Source organism: Convolutriloba macropyga, chromosome 8 (genome assembly GCF_964194025.1).
Source record: "Convolutriloba macropyga chromosome 8, txConMacr16.3, whole genome shotgun sequence".
NCBI lineage: Eukaryota > Metazoa > Xenacoelomorpha > Acoela > Convolutidae > Convolutriloba > Convolutriloba macropyga.
Genome location: NC_134475.1, coordinates 17,184,466 through 17,199,642, shown reverse-complemented (window position 1 = coordinate 17,199,642; position 15,177 = coordinate 17,184,466). Strand labels below are relative to the sequence as shown.

Sequence of the window (15,177 nt, the reverse complement as noted above, 5' to 3'; positions counted from 1 at the left end):
TGATTTGTCTTTGCTGAAATTTGATCTTTTCCCAAGATGAGATACGCATCCCAAGATGAGACACGCATCCCAAACCAGCCCTGGTCAAGACATCTCGACCAAGATTGGCTATGATTAGACCTACCTGAGTCGCGCACTGCGGTTAGGCCCACTGACACTACACTTTTAACTTTTGAAGTAGCATTAATCATTGGTATAATGTATTGTTTTATGAAAAATAGGCGTCATTTATTTATATGGTTTTACATTTATGTATATCTACAAAACTTAGTCATTAGCGTGGTGTCTGATGTTAATCAAGTAAAATGGGAACATTTTCTTCAAAACACAGTTCATTCGGAGGATAACTATCCCTTTTTTTCGGGAAACTGCCTTTTTGGTTGGACCTCATGGTTTTGGACAGGCTTTCCAGTTTCTGAAAAAGCTTCTGATCAGACAAAACAGATTCTGACGAGGGCTGTGTTTAGACTACTCATATCATACCACATTAATATCCAGACCCTAGACCACGCTATGATCAGACCATCTAGACTCTAGGCGGGGCTCTGATCAGACTGTACAGACAGCAGGTAGTCCTGATAAGACCGTGTAGACTCTGCATGGGGTTCTAATCAGTCTATCCAGACAGTAGGTAATGCTGCCGGACTCTGTGAACAAGGTCGCAATCGACCCCCTTTCCCCCTTGAGCGATCCAATTTGTCAGTCTGATTAGAGTTGGCTTGTGTGGTGCACCTCATCCAGGACCTGGCCCATTTGTTGTTTCAGGACATCTGGGAAAAACGCTTTAGCGAGATAATGTTTTTGAAATGAGAAGACAAGCAGTCGGAGAAACATCCTAATAAAAGAGAAAGCTTATATTATGAGAAAGCCTAACAAAAAAGAAAGCTTAATAAAAAGCGTTCTTTTTAACGAACAATTTTGTACAACATTTCATGGTTTATACGGCTGAGGTTTTCGTTTTTGTTTTTTTAATCAAATACGGGTCAATACGAACGAATCTGTTAGTCTTTTTTTCTTTTTTCTTATTATTTTTCTGGACTTATTTGTTTGTAGCAGCAGTTGTAAAACGTGGACAATTAACTGATTTTTAGTAATTGTCACATGGCAACCGTATGCAGTCAATTTGATGAACTGTGATTGCGGTAACTTTCGGCAGCAATTGTTTGATTCCATTTATTTTTTCTTAAGTCCGTTTTTCTCCGGCTTGAAGATTGAGATGTGCAACAAAAACAATTTATTATTTAATACAAATTTTTCAATAAATTAAGACTCAACTGTTTTAGGATAAGTTGAGTTAGAAAACATAAGCGTTATTCGGGATTGCTCATAAATTTTTATGTTTTTATTGATCGTCCTTTTGCATGAGTCTGATCACAGCAAAAACCCATTATGGGTTCAACGTCAATAAATGTTCTAAATTTTTTTAAACAAATTCAGTCTGCTGGTAACCTTGTTAAAAAAGTTTTCAGGAGATTGTAGAAACATAAATGTTTGAATTGTAACCTGCACGCTTTTCCATAACGTTAGCTCAAATTGAATCTGCTTTCACTAATGTTCTTTTGTGTTGACGTGCTTTGTCGTTTTGTAGATCAAAACTAGTGCCTTTTAACATATAAATTGATGAAACTGGAAGTATTAATGGTGGTTTGCGCACTGCTAGGTGTTTTAAAAACGATTTATTTTTTGATAGTTGCGTTAATAATATAAGAGCCAGTGGTTTAATTTAAGTCATTTTTTCGAAAAAAAAGTTAAAACGATAAATTTTGACATTAAAGATAATTGACGACGGGTAATGGTTTCATCAAAAAAACGCTGAATGATTATGTCCTGTCTAGTTCCTACTATTCAAAGTTCCAAGTTTTGAAATATAGAACGACAATAATAGTTTGAATATTTTCTATTAAAAATAGATTGATTGAAACTTGTTTTGTTTAATAGATATTTCGCTACCGAGAGAATATTCAAACAATACACTTTTTACATCTTCACTTACACTCTACAGGAGAGAAAAAAATCCATAATTTTTTTAGCAGACACATGGTATGGTTTCATGACGGAATAAAACGGTTTCCCTAGAAAAGGCAAGCCATTTTTTTAATTCTACAAAGAAACAAAAACTTCCATTTTTATATAAAACCTGGAACGATTGTGATTACTATGAAGCATAATTTATCTCCAGGATTGTCTTTTTCCTAGTTTGAGAAACCCCAATAAGCACTCGATTGAAGTCAGAAAGCAGATAAAAAATACAGCTGCAAAAGTGTAAATACTACTGGTGGTTTTACCTTGCCAAGGATGTGGATTTCTTTAATTCCACCAACGATATAACTCCTCATTTTATTCACCAACTCTTTGACACTAAGGCCACAAACTTCTTCTATACGCACATTGATGTTGCAGTGAACCATTCTTACTGATTATTAATTTTTAAAGAAAGGTACACATAAACAACAATTTATGTTATTGCTGATTTTGCTTAAAAAAGCCTGTTAAAAAGCTGTCTGTAAAGATTAAAAATAAATTACAAAAAGCTGCTTAGGTAACTTCCCCAGTGATTGTGGAATTTTTATCGTGTAAGATCTGACAAATTTCTGACAAAACCATCTTGCTAATAGCCTGTAAGGGGATGCATCTTCTTATAAGATCTTATAAGACGTTTATCAGATCTTATACGATAAAAATTCCTCTTATAAGATCTTACACGATAAAAATTCCTCTTATAAGATCTTACACGATAAAAATTCCTCTTATAAGATCTTACACGATAAAAATTCCTCTTATAAGATCTTACACGATAAAAATTCCTCTTATAAGATCTTACACGATAAAAATTCCTCTTATAAGATCTTACACGATAAAAATTCCTCTTATAAGATCTTACACGATAAAAATTCCTCTTATAAGATCTTACACGATAAAAATTCCTCTTATAAGATCTTACACGATAAAAGTTCCTCTTATATAAATTCCTGAAGTATGGTATATTCTTCATATTGAAGACAATTCAGAGTTGCTCTCAAGCAGTAGCCGAAAAGCTACAGCATGCAACACTTAAGTGTCAGAGCAACAAAGAGAAAAATATCTTATACTGTCTTTTAAGACTTATAAGATATTGTAAAAGAGTTTATTTGAGTGGCAGGGGCTTTCTCCGAAGCGGTGATTATCAAACTAGGCTGAATTTTTTTTCAAAGACCAAAACTATCTTGGACTGCTAAGTTTAGCCATAGTACACAGTTAAGACACACACTAAAACTTCCGCCAAAACAGAATCAACAAGCATTTTTTTGTTTCATAATTGGTTAGGTGACCGATTCTTTTTTTACATTCATAGGACCTTGACTACGTTATACGGTTATATTGAAAAAATTAAAACATGTCATATCAGATCTTACACGATAAAAATTCCGTCTTATCAGATCTTACACGATAAAAATTCTGGTAAGGGGAATGTTTATCTTATAAGATGTCTTATCAGATCTTACACGATAAAAATTCTGATAAGAAGAATGTTTATCTTATAAGATGTCTTATCAGATCTTACACGATAAAAATTCTGATAAGAGGAATGTTTATCTTATAAGATGTCTTATCAGATCTTACACGATAAAAATTCCTCTTACCAGAATTTTTATCGTGTAAGATCTGATAAGAGGGATTTTTATCGTGTAAGATCTGATAAGATCTTACACGATAAAAATTCTTAGTCAGCATCTTATCAGATCTTACACGATAAAAATTCCACAATCACTGGGGTTAAGATGTGATTTTTTGGCGACATTTTTGAGACAATTCGGTTTTGGCGGCATTGGCTAACTTAACGTTGAATTGTAAAATTTGATACAAACAACTGTAAAATTCTCACACCAATTTTAGCTTAATATCGGTTCAACCAATAACCTTTGGTCTCGCATAGAACAATTATTTCAAACAATTATTGAACAAATAGAGTAATGTGTATATGGTGACCTCCGCAACATAGAGTCGCGATACGGTCACCATATACACATTACTCTAATTCCCTTTATATATCCACTACTCTATGTTCACTTCTTTTATATTTTCAATCAATCATTTCTTGTCTCACTTTGTGCAAGCCACTAGTACAGAGTTAAGCTGGTAATTAACCATTATCAGACGGATAGTTCGGGTTCTATCCTCACTGATTCCAGTGAACGTATCCCAGATACTAGTATAAAACTAGTGAGATCGTGTAACAAGCACGTAAAACCAAACTTGCAAAATCTGTGAAGCCACTTTGTGGATTGATGAAGCCACTTTGTGGATAACTTGAACAAAAAAATCAGCTTAACTCTTTTATAAATTTTAACTTTTTGCTAATATTTTGCGAATCACTCTTTAAGAGCGATTCACTCTTTTCGGGGTGATTCCTGAGTAGGGAGATCGCTCATTTTCGCTCTGAGAGAGTGATTCCTTCATTTTTAATTTTTAAATACTTTTATTTCAAATTATCTATACTCTTCAATAAATTGATATTTTCTTTTACTTTTTCTATATTTAACCCATTATTAATAAGAAATGATACAAAATTATAATATTTACACGAAGGACCTTCGGTCTTGTTACACCAAAAACTTTCCTCAGTTTGGCTAATAACTAAAGGACTTACAGCTCTAGGACTTTGTCTTTTATCTAATAAGCTTCTACTAAATCCTCTAGTTAATTCTACATCTGTATGTTGTTTCTTTACATGAGCCCGTATTCGTCATATCTCACAACAGAAGTACAATATGGACAACTAACTTTAGCTGAAGTACAACTTCTACAGGTATACTTACTCTCATCAAAATCAGTTAGTGGTTTTACATAATTACATTTATTACAACTTCTAATTAAGACTTCTGGGTTAAGGTTAAGGTTGGGGTTAGGGTTAGGGTTAAGGTTAAGGTTAGGGTTAGGGTTAGGGTTAGGGTCTGAGTTAGAGTTAGAGTCATAGATAGAACTAGAACCAGCACCAGAACTAGAACTAGAGCTAGAACTAGAACTAGATTCATTTTTTAAAGAACAACCCCATGGAGAAAAATTATTAGCACAAACACCATTTAGTATTATATTACCACACATACATTTATCAGTTTTATCTTAATGACATGATTCATAATGATATTTTAAAACAGCAATGTTTCCATATTTATAGTTACACTCTAAACATTTTAAAAGCATTTATAATAGAGTAAACTTTAATATTTACCTAATCATTTCGCGGGGTAATATTTAACCATGATTTCAATTAAATCTTTAGTATTATCTTTAGATGTGATACACTCTGCTAAATATTTATTTCCTAACGTATTGAGTGTATTAGTTTTACACCTCTTATCTAAAATCAATTCAAGGTCTAATTCTTTTTTATCTCTAAGAAAATTTAAAAACTTTTCTCTAAATTCTTCATTATTTCCATATAGTCTGGTTAAAAACTTTCCTCTCTTTCTATTCAACATTCCCACCTCTTCATTGACGAAGTCACAGCTACACTGATTTATATATTCTTCTTGTATTGTATTTCGTAGATTAGTGAACGAGCTTTGCTCGTGGTTCTCCAAGCTACATCCTAGATCAGTGAAACTGCTTCGCAGATTGGGCTTTGCCCATGTTTCACCATTGGTATAACCACTTGGCTTGCCACGGACTTCGTCCGTTGGATAACCACAGACGGAGTCTGTTCGCAGATCATTATCCAACTCTTCTCCATATCCAACGTTAACTAATGTATTTAATCTACTCAACTAAATATAATTAAACCTGAGCTTATAATTCCACCAATAGTTGATAAACTTTTCATACCCTTTCCCAAAATCATTTCTTTAGTTAAAACATCATTCTGTATTTTAATATTATTTAATTTAAGAAGTTTATTAAAATAGAATATATAGTTATCGTGATTAATAACATTTCTATCTGTTGCATTTATCATGAGTGGTTTCATATATGCTATATGTTTATTTATATCTTCTCTTTCTAATTCATCTTTTAAACTAAGAGCTTTTAAATCAAGGAAACCAACTCTTGAATCATATATCATTTTTCTATTACTATTAATAATAATAATAGTATTCTCCTTATTATATTTAATTATACCATAACGAAGTTCGTCTGACATTCCATCTGTACGATTATAATGGTTACTATTTAACTCACTAATTATTTTATTGAAGTCATGTTCACATTTATGTATCTCCTTAAAGTTTTTAAATAGATCAGGTCCATTATAAGTTGTTAAATAAATAGTATCACAACTCATTCTTGCTGTATTAATTATTTGAGCTGGTTTAGGACACATTACAATCATTTGTATATTATAATGTCTACCTTCAGTAAAATAATAAGCTATATCCTTATTTAACCTATCACCCATATCATCAAGTACTATTACACAATTTTGAAATTTATGCATATTATTTTTTGTGATCATATTTATATCACATTTATTAAACCCACTATAAAATTTATTAGACTCAGGATCTATCCAGTCTCTGTCATCTTTACACACTATAACTATATTTTTAGCCTGGTCTTGGTTTTGGTTTTGGTCTTGGTTTTGGTCTTGGTCCCGGTTTTGGTTTTGGTCTTGGTTTTGGACTGAGTATAATTTTAAGTATTGTCTAATAAAATATGTTTTCCCTGAACCAGTTCCACCATAAACAATAGTATGTAATGGTGACTTCTCATATTCAAATCTAACTAGACTCCTAATCATAAATCCACCAAAGCTTTCTTATAGTTTTGTGTATTTACTCGGTACTGAATCATATATTATATAACAAATTCCAATTATAATAATAAGAAAAAAAAGTATACCACCTTTATCCATTTTTATATATAAAATTTATTATATAAAAATGCTTATCCTAACTTTTGAGGAATTCAATAATAAATTTAATTTTTATAATAGTGCTATGAGTGATATCAGAATAAAAGATATATATGTAAAGATATTAGTCTAACACCAATTGAAATAGTAATGAGAGATCAAAGTCCTAAAACAATCAGGGAACCTGCTTCGCAGATCTATGAACCTAACTTCAACATTATTGTCAATCTACATCCAACTGATGGTACGCATTAGGTTTTAGTTATAAGAAGAGAAGGTATTACTTCCTGTGTATTACTTTGATCGTTTTGGTGTAGAAACCCCACCATTATTTTTAGAGGAATATGTTGATCTAGGCTCCAATGAGAGAATACAACAATATGATGAATCTTATTGTGGGGTTTATTGTTTATATATGATCTATCTTATTGATAGAGGATTTAGAATTAAATGTGCTTTAAATATTCTAGTTAATCAATGTAAATGTCCAGGAATATATAATGAGTGTTTTTGTTTAGGTTGTAATGTTAATGATAAACATAATGTTAATGATAATGATAATGTTAATGTTAATGATAATGTTAATGATAATGAAAATTTTAATGGTAATGATAATCGGGGAACCTGCTTCGCAGATGATCTACGAAGTAGCTTTGCTAATAATGTTAATGATAATGATAATGTTAATGATAATGTAAATGATAATGATAAAGTTAAGGATAAAGATAATGTTAATGATAATGTTGATGATAATGATCTACGAAGTAGCTTTGCTAATAATGTTAATGATAAAGATAATGATGATGTTTATGATAATGTTAATGATAATGATAATGATAATGTTAATGATAATGTTATATATCAATTTGATGAAAAACATGGCGAAGCATGGATGAAATCCCATCAAAAGGGTAAACCTAATAACAATAGTCCTACTAACAATATCTCTCTAAATATAAATGAAGATCTACAACCTTGGCTAAATGATGATGATATAATTACTGAAGCCACATTCCCAGATAACTTTAGATGTATAATATATGGTACTAGTGAATGTGGTAAGACATTCGTATTAAAAAAACTAATTCTAGCTAGTATATATTTTGATAAATTGTACATCATTGGACCTACTGGTGATCAATACAATGGATTAGAAAGAATTAACGATAAAGCAATTATAGAATTTATTAAAGATATAAAAGATTTACCGTCTCCTGACAAAATACCCAAAGACTTAAAGAAACTAATGATATTCGATGATGTTAGAGCCAAAGAACCAGTTTTTAATGAATATTTTTGTAGAGGTAGACATAATAATTGCAATATGATATATCTTAATCAAAACCTGTTCTCTCTGGATAGGCAGAGTGTTAGAGAGAACTGTAATCTATTTATTTTATTTGAACAAAGAGGTAAAGTCCTAGCGTCGATATATCAAGATTTCTTTAATAGTGTAGAAGTTAGTTATAATGATTTTGCTAATATATGTAATAAGGCATGGAAAGAGCCTTATAATTATATTGTAATTGATATAACTAAAAATAAAAAAATTAATGGTAAACTAAGAATTAATTGGGATCGGAGAGTTTTGTAGTTATTTATTTTTAATTATAATTTACAGCTGTACTAATCTGTGAATATGGTGTAAGGGATTCTACTTGTTTTCTAAATCTTTCTTTAGTATATTTATGAAGATATGTACATAACCTACAATAGAATTGTTTAAATCTAAACTGAGAGATATGTTTATATAATTTACACTTTCTACATGTTAGATATTGATCAGGATTATTAAAATGTTCTAATAAATGATCATCTTTATCTCTATATGTTATAACTCTATTACATACAAAACATTGATATGGTTTGCCCTCACACCAATTACAACTTTGAGCCCAGGACTTATTTTACATTCATCACATTTGATACTAAACGTTTTTATAGTAAAAAGGATAGGAAAAAATACTATTTCAAATATGTTATGATTATTAGGGAAATAGGAACTATTTAGTTTAAGTCTAGGTCTAAGTCTAGGTCTAAGTCTAAGTTTAGCTGTTAAAATAGATGCAAAGTAAAACTTAATACATCGCCATTAAAGACTATAGGTCTTCCATGCTCATCTTTAATATGAAATTCTATATATTCTATTCTATCTTTAGTTACATTTTGATGCAAGATATTGGTTGGTATAATATTTATCAAGTAACCTGGTGGTTCTGTTAGAGTAAAAGTATATAGTATGTCTGTGTTATTCCCATTATCTTTAACACCAGATATCACATTAAAAAGAATACTAATAGTACTAAAACCCACAATATCAACAATTTTCTGAGATGTATATTTACCTTGTTCATATACTATTTTTCTAAAGCCTAGTAATGGGGCTATTCAATTTTCTATGTCAAAGTTAATTGCACCTTGTTTTACTTCCGTTAAAATTTCATTGTATTCTTATCAGATTCTATTATAACATTACCATTAGTTTCTTCCTTTATTAATTCTGCTATTTCGAATAATTCATATGCTCCTGGTATAATTGCTAAAATACGGGTATTTGACCCTGTTTCACCCTTGATATCATATATGAATTGATTGTTCCTTCTATTCACATTACACACCGAATTATAAAAAGATAATCTAATTAAACTTAATTTTGATGAGTTAAGTATAGGTTCACTAAAGTTAAACTTTTTTGTTGGCTTTATCATTCCTAAGTTAAGTGTATGCTCTTCTTTAGTTTCAGTTAAAGCTCCATGTATATTTTGCAGTTCTCTTAAGATTAAACTATCAGTCATTTTTTATCTTATAAAAATGGATTTTAATTTGGATACAACTTATGGTTATAATAATGATATACATAAAAGTAAGATTATAAAATATAAACCAAATAATCTAGCAACAATGAATACGTTTAATACCAATATTAATATCATTCTCAATAGAGAAGAGAATCACTTAAATTTGCGTGATTCGTATCTAGAGATAGAGTTTGTTGTATCAGATGATGCTGGTGGTGTATTTGCTAATGATGCTAATATCAGATTAGTTATTTATGGTACGATGGCTTTGTTTAGTTCAATAAAGCTTGAAACTAGTGGTGGTAGGACTATTGAATATAGAGATCATTGTCATCCTAATCTATTGATGTATAAGTTATTAACTGGTATTGGTGATGAATAGGAGAGTGGTTTTGTTAGAAATCAGGGCAATAGAGATAGTCAAATTAAAGGTGACCATATTGCTGCACAACGAGGTGTTATGTATATGATGATGAAGATGAGTGATCTATTTGGTTTTGTAAATGATTTAGAAAAGATTATATATGGCTTAGGATTTAAACTAATTTTAAAAAGAAATAATAATGATAGAGCTCTATATAGAGTTAATGCTAATCCTGGTGCAGTTGCTAATGATGGTAATATAGAAATTAGAGATATATCATGATGTGTGCCTAGTATTGATCATAGTAATGATAATAGAATTATTGTGCAAAAGGGTTTAATTAAAAAGAATAATATAGACTTTAGCTATTATGAAAGAAAGACATTTTATAAAAATGTACCTAATGCTACTAACTTCTTGTTTGGTCTAGGTATGGAAAGTGGGATGGAAAGTCCACAATATATAATAGTTGGTTTTGAAAATAATAATGTTAATGAACAAACTCATGATGCAAGTACATTTGATATAGAATATATGTATTTGATACTAGATATCAAAGTGATCATATAGGTCCACAACCAATACAACTTAATTTTAAATTTAGTGCTGCAGTTGCAGATGTTATATGTCATGCATTAGTTTTAACTAGAAAGGTTATTAGTGTTAATAGTGATGGAAATAAGATGGTTGATATAATCTCATAGACATAGTCTTAGTTATAATTAGGTCATAGTTATAATTAAGTCATAGTTATAATTATAACTATAGTCCTTGTCATTATTTCCTACTAGTCTTAACAAAACCCTTAGCATAAACAATATCTAATTTCTCTTATCCTCTAGAGATAGACCCTTAGCATCAAGCTTAATCTTAGCCTTGGGCCTGACCTTGGGCTTAGGCTTAGGCTTAGGCTTAATAACAACAAAAGGTTACTGTTTAACTTCCATTATTTTTTATATTAGAAATGAGTCTTTTACAGAAATTTAAAACTAATTCATATTGTGTTGGTGGTAGACATTATAGTGGTACTACTAGCATTCATGGGTTTATCTCAGCTAAAAGAACTAAGATGTTAAAGGGTAATTGTGTTAAGTGTAGAAGGAAAAAATCAATGACAGTATCTGATGCAACAATAGAAGCTGAGGGATTGAAAGATTTCTTTAAAAGTGTTGGTGGAGCTACGGTTAACTTCGGAAAGAAAGTTGCTAATAATCCAGTAAGAGTATTAGAAATAGCAAGTAAAATAGGAAGTGCAGCTGCATCTAGAAACCCTAGAGCTGCTTTATCAACCACACCCGATTTAATAAATTTGCAACTACTGGTGAAGGTATAAAGGTATTAAAAAAGGAAGAGGGTTATACTTAGGTACAAAGAAAAGATAATTATTTGATTGTGATTATGATTATACTATAATTATATTTATGTTTATGATTATGGTTATATTATATTTATGATTATGATTATGATTAAATTTATATTATGTTTATGATTATTGATCTGCAAAGCAGGTTCCCTGATAAAAATTAATACTAATATTATTATTACTAAATACATTATTATAACTAAACACTAACAACTTTAGTTCAAAAAAACACTCAGCTTGTTTTTCTTGTTCTTATAATCCTCATATACCTTAACTAATTCTTTGTACTCATCATTATCTATTTTATTATCATTCCTTTATTTAGTATAAAGTCTATTAAACTTATTACTCAACTGTTTATTTAAAATATACTTTTGTAAATACTTTATAATTTTATTTCTAATTTTAGTATTATTGTTTTTGATAATGAACCACAAACAGCTTCTGTAGCAAAAGCTGTTGGTATAGAATAAGCTAATCCTATACCTGTTAATGCGACTGATGTTGATGTTGCAGTTGTTGCTATAGATGATAATACTATTTCTGTTATCTCAGCTACGTTAATATAGTTATTATATCTACTTAACTTCTTATTACAGTTATTAGTTTCAGTTTCATAATAATTTCTAATATCTTTTATAATGTTAATATTGTTGTTAAATTTATTATTGGCTTGAATCTTTTCATTTATGTTTTGTTCATTAACGGTTGACAAGTTGGGATATAGTAATCTCTCACTCGGTGCTGTTGGGTTAGTCATAGTACCGGTCATTTTAAATAGTAAAAATTCTTTCTTTTTCTTTCGTTATATCTTCTTGTTTAAAACCATAATGCTTCTCTAGACTTTCTTGTTCTTTATTATCAAGTAACGTACTTCGTATAAGTATAGCAATTATATATTGTACTATTGTCCTTTTATTTTTTAAAAGGGCTTCTTCTATAAAAGAATTATTCTTTTTATTAACTTCTTTAAATTCTTTTAGCCCAGTAGTAAACATTTCATCTAGTTGTATGTTAGTGATATTCTCCTTAAGCTTATTATTATCAAATTCTTGTTTTAATTGATTATATTTAGAGATAGTATCAGCAGCAACTTTATTACAAAACTTAACAGTATTTGTGACTTCATTTGTTGATTCAATAAACTCATTAATTAGTTCATCAATAACTTGTGTTTCATTTAGTTGTAATGTTTTAGTTGTGACTTTATCAAATTCACCTTTTCTTAGTTCAGTTATGTTTCTACGTAAAATGTCTATTTTATTAGAAGAGGATAATAAGTTATTGTCACAAAACTCTTTATTAACAACATCCTTTTCATCTATGGGAGGAAGTGCATTTGTAATTTTATAGGTATCCTTCATATCAATATTATCATTATCTTCTAGGAAAAACCCGCGAGCCTTACTTAGTGTTAAGTTGTTTGTTGATGTTGATGTTGATTTATGTTTAGCTTGATTGAATCTATTTCTTGTCATCTTTGTATTTGTTTACGGAAATTACAGAATTATACCTAATGATTCCAAAACCTTATTATTAGATTCAAACTCGGATTTTAATAGTTCCTGTTCATAGTATTTACCTTCTATTATCTCTCCATTCATGTCTTCTATTTTATATGTGGGTGGTTGTGTTTTTAGAATTTCATTAACTTTAAACATTTCTCTATTCCAATTAGAAAGGTAACCTTTAGAGAAGATATTGCGTTTATCTACATTTCTAACATAATCATCAAATTTAAATTTTGGTTTCGCTTTGGTAGGTTTAACCTGCGAAGCAGTTTCACTGATATAGTATCTAACTTTATCAGGATTATTAGAAGCGTCAACTGGTGTCAAAATAATTGTTGAGTGAATGTTAATGTTATATGTTACAACAGCATCATTTAATGTATTTACTCAGTTACCATCGCCATTGATGAACATAGGTTTATTTATTATGTGAAATAATGTTCTATTAAATTTCTCTATGAATACAGCCTTTAAATCATTATAAGTAGAATATAGTTTTGTTTCATATTCTTTAAGTAAAGATTTAAATGTTTTATTGTAAAACTCACTACCTCTATCTACCCATACCTGTTCTGGTTTTCTACTTTCAGAGCCACCCTGTGGACTTTCACCTAATACTATTTTAAAACCATTAGTTATAGATAAACCAGATTTATTCTTTAACGGAATAGCCCATGCATATTTTGTGAATATATCTATAACAGTTAATATAAACTTATAATTATTATTGTATTTACTTAGAGATGACTTATCAATTAAATCAGCTGATCACGTTTCATCTTTATATAATGGTATTATTCTTTCTCTTCCAAACTTTGTTATTTGAGGGCTAAATACTTCTTTAGCTAACAGTTGTTACTGTTGTTGTTGTTTCTCCACATTTTTAATGGACGTAGTCATGGTTTCACCTATTTAACATAGTTAAAAACAAAAATATCTAGTTGCTCTTGATTAGTAATATTCATAGATAATAGTTGCTTAGATATATCTAGCATTTCATCATATAATCCATCATGACCAGCTTTTGTTTCTAGTATTAATAATTCTAGCCTTTCTACTAAATCATTGACGAAGTCACAGCTACGCTGATTTAAATGGCAACTTCGTTGATCTGCGAAGCAGGTTCCCTGATTATTTGGTTAGGGTTGCTATTTAAACCCCTGCCAAATACATCATATTTTACCCCCATTATACGTTTTATTGTTCTATATCTAGCGCTTTTCTTATCCCCTTTTCCTAAATCATATCTATTATCCTTTAAAAACCTTTTAATTTTGTTTTCGTCTTCCTCAATATTATCATCATATCTTACATTTGGTTTAGTAAGAAAGTTAATAAGTCCATCTGAAAATTCATATATATAATCCTTAACTAAAAATGCACCCTGCTCTAGGGATATATCAACATCATTCATTTTAAATCTTCTTGTAGGCAAATCTACAAGATTTAATTTTAATTGAGGAATAGTTTGAGCCCCCGTGTCATGAAGAAGTTTGGCTGTTTTTGTATCAACATAAACTGGTGTTATATCTTGAGTTTCCTCCACGGCTTCATTGGACAAATTGGGCTTCATTAATGCCCTGTTTCTAGTTTTCTCTATCATCTTAGTCTGTTTATCTAACTCTTGATTTTGCCAATCAATTGCTCTTAATGTTTGTTCACCTAATACTAGATTGTGTTCATTGTTTGCATTTACTGTTTTAGTTAAAGAATCAAATAACTCTTCTATTTCACCATAATATTCTTGTTGTTTTAATTTATCTTCTAATCTATTCTTTCTGTTTTGTTTTTCTAGATTGTTTATTTCTATGAGTGTTTCTGGTTTATTCATTTTATAAAAATAATTACCACAATTCATTATATAATCTAAAAGCGGCTTCAATAAACTTTCTATCATCATTAATTGTTAATTCTTTAATAACCTTATTATAATTAGTTATAGCTTTACTTCAATTTTATATTTCTTTGCATGTTCTATGAATCTTTCTTTTGTATGATGAAACCTATATCTATGGAGATATATGCATAGCCTACAATAGAAATGTTTAAATCTATACTGAGAGATGTGTTTATTTACTTTACACATTCTGCATACTAAATATTGATTGGGATTATTAAAGTGCACTTGCAAATTATTATGTCTGTCTCTATATGTTATAATCTTATTACATACAAAACATTGGAATGGTTTACTTTGACACTCATCACAACTCCAACGCCCAGACTTGTTTTTACATTTATCACATTTGGTACTAATCATTTTAATAGTATTGAAAAAGTATATAAATAATATTATTTCAAAATTTGTCATA

The 15,177-nt window shown here is 29.8% G+C and overlaps 1 protein-coding gene across 1 annotated transcript in view; it reads left to right on the top strand.

The window, feature by feature from the left end:
- LOC142344531 (ras-related protein Rab-11B-like) overlaps positions 1 to 15,177 on the top strand; it is a 450,398-nt gene that overhangs the window by 397,716 nt on the left and 37,505 nt on the right. The window lies entirely within an intron of this gene.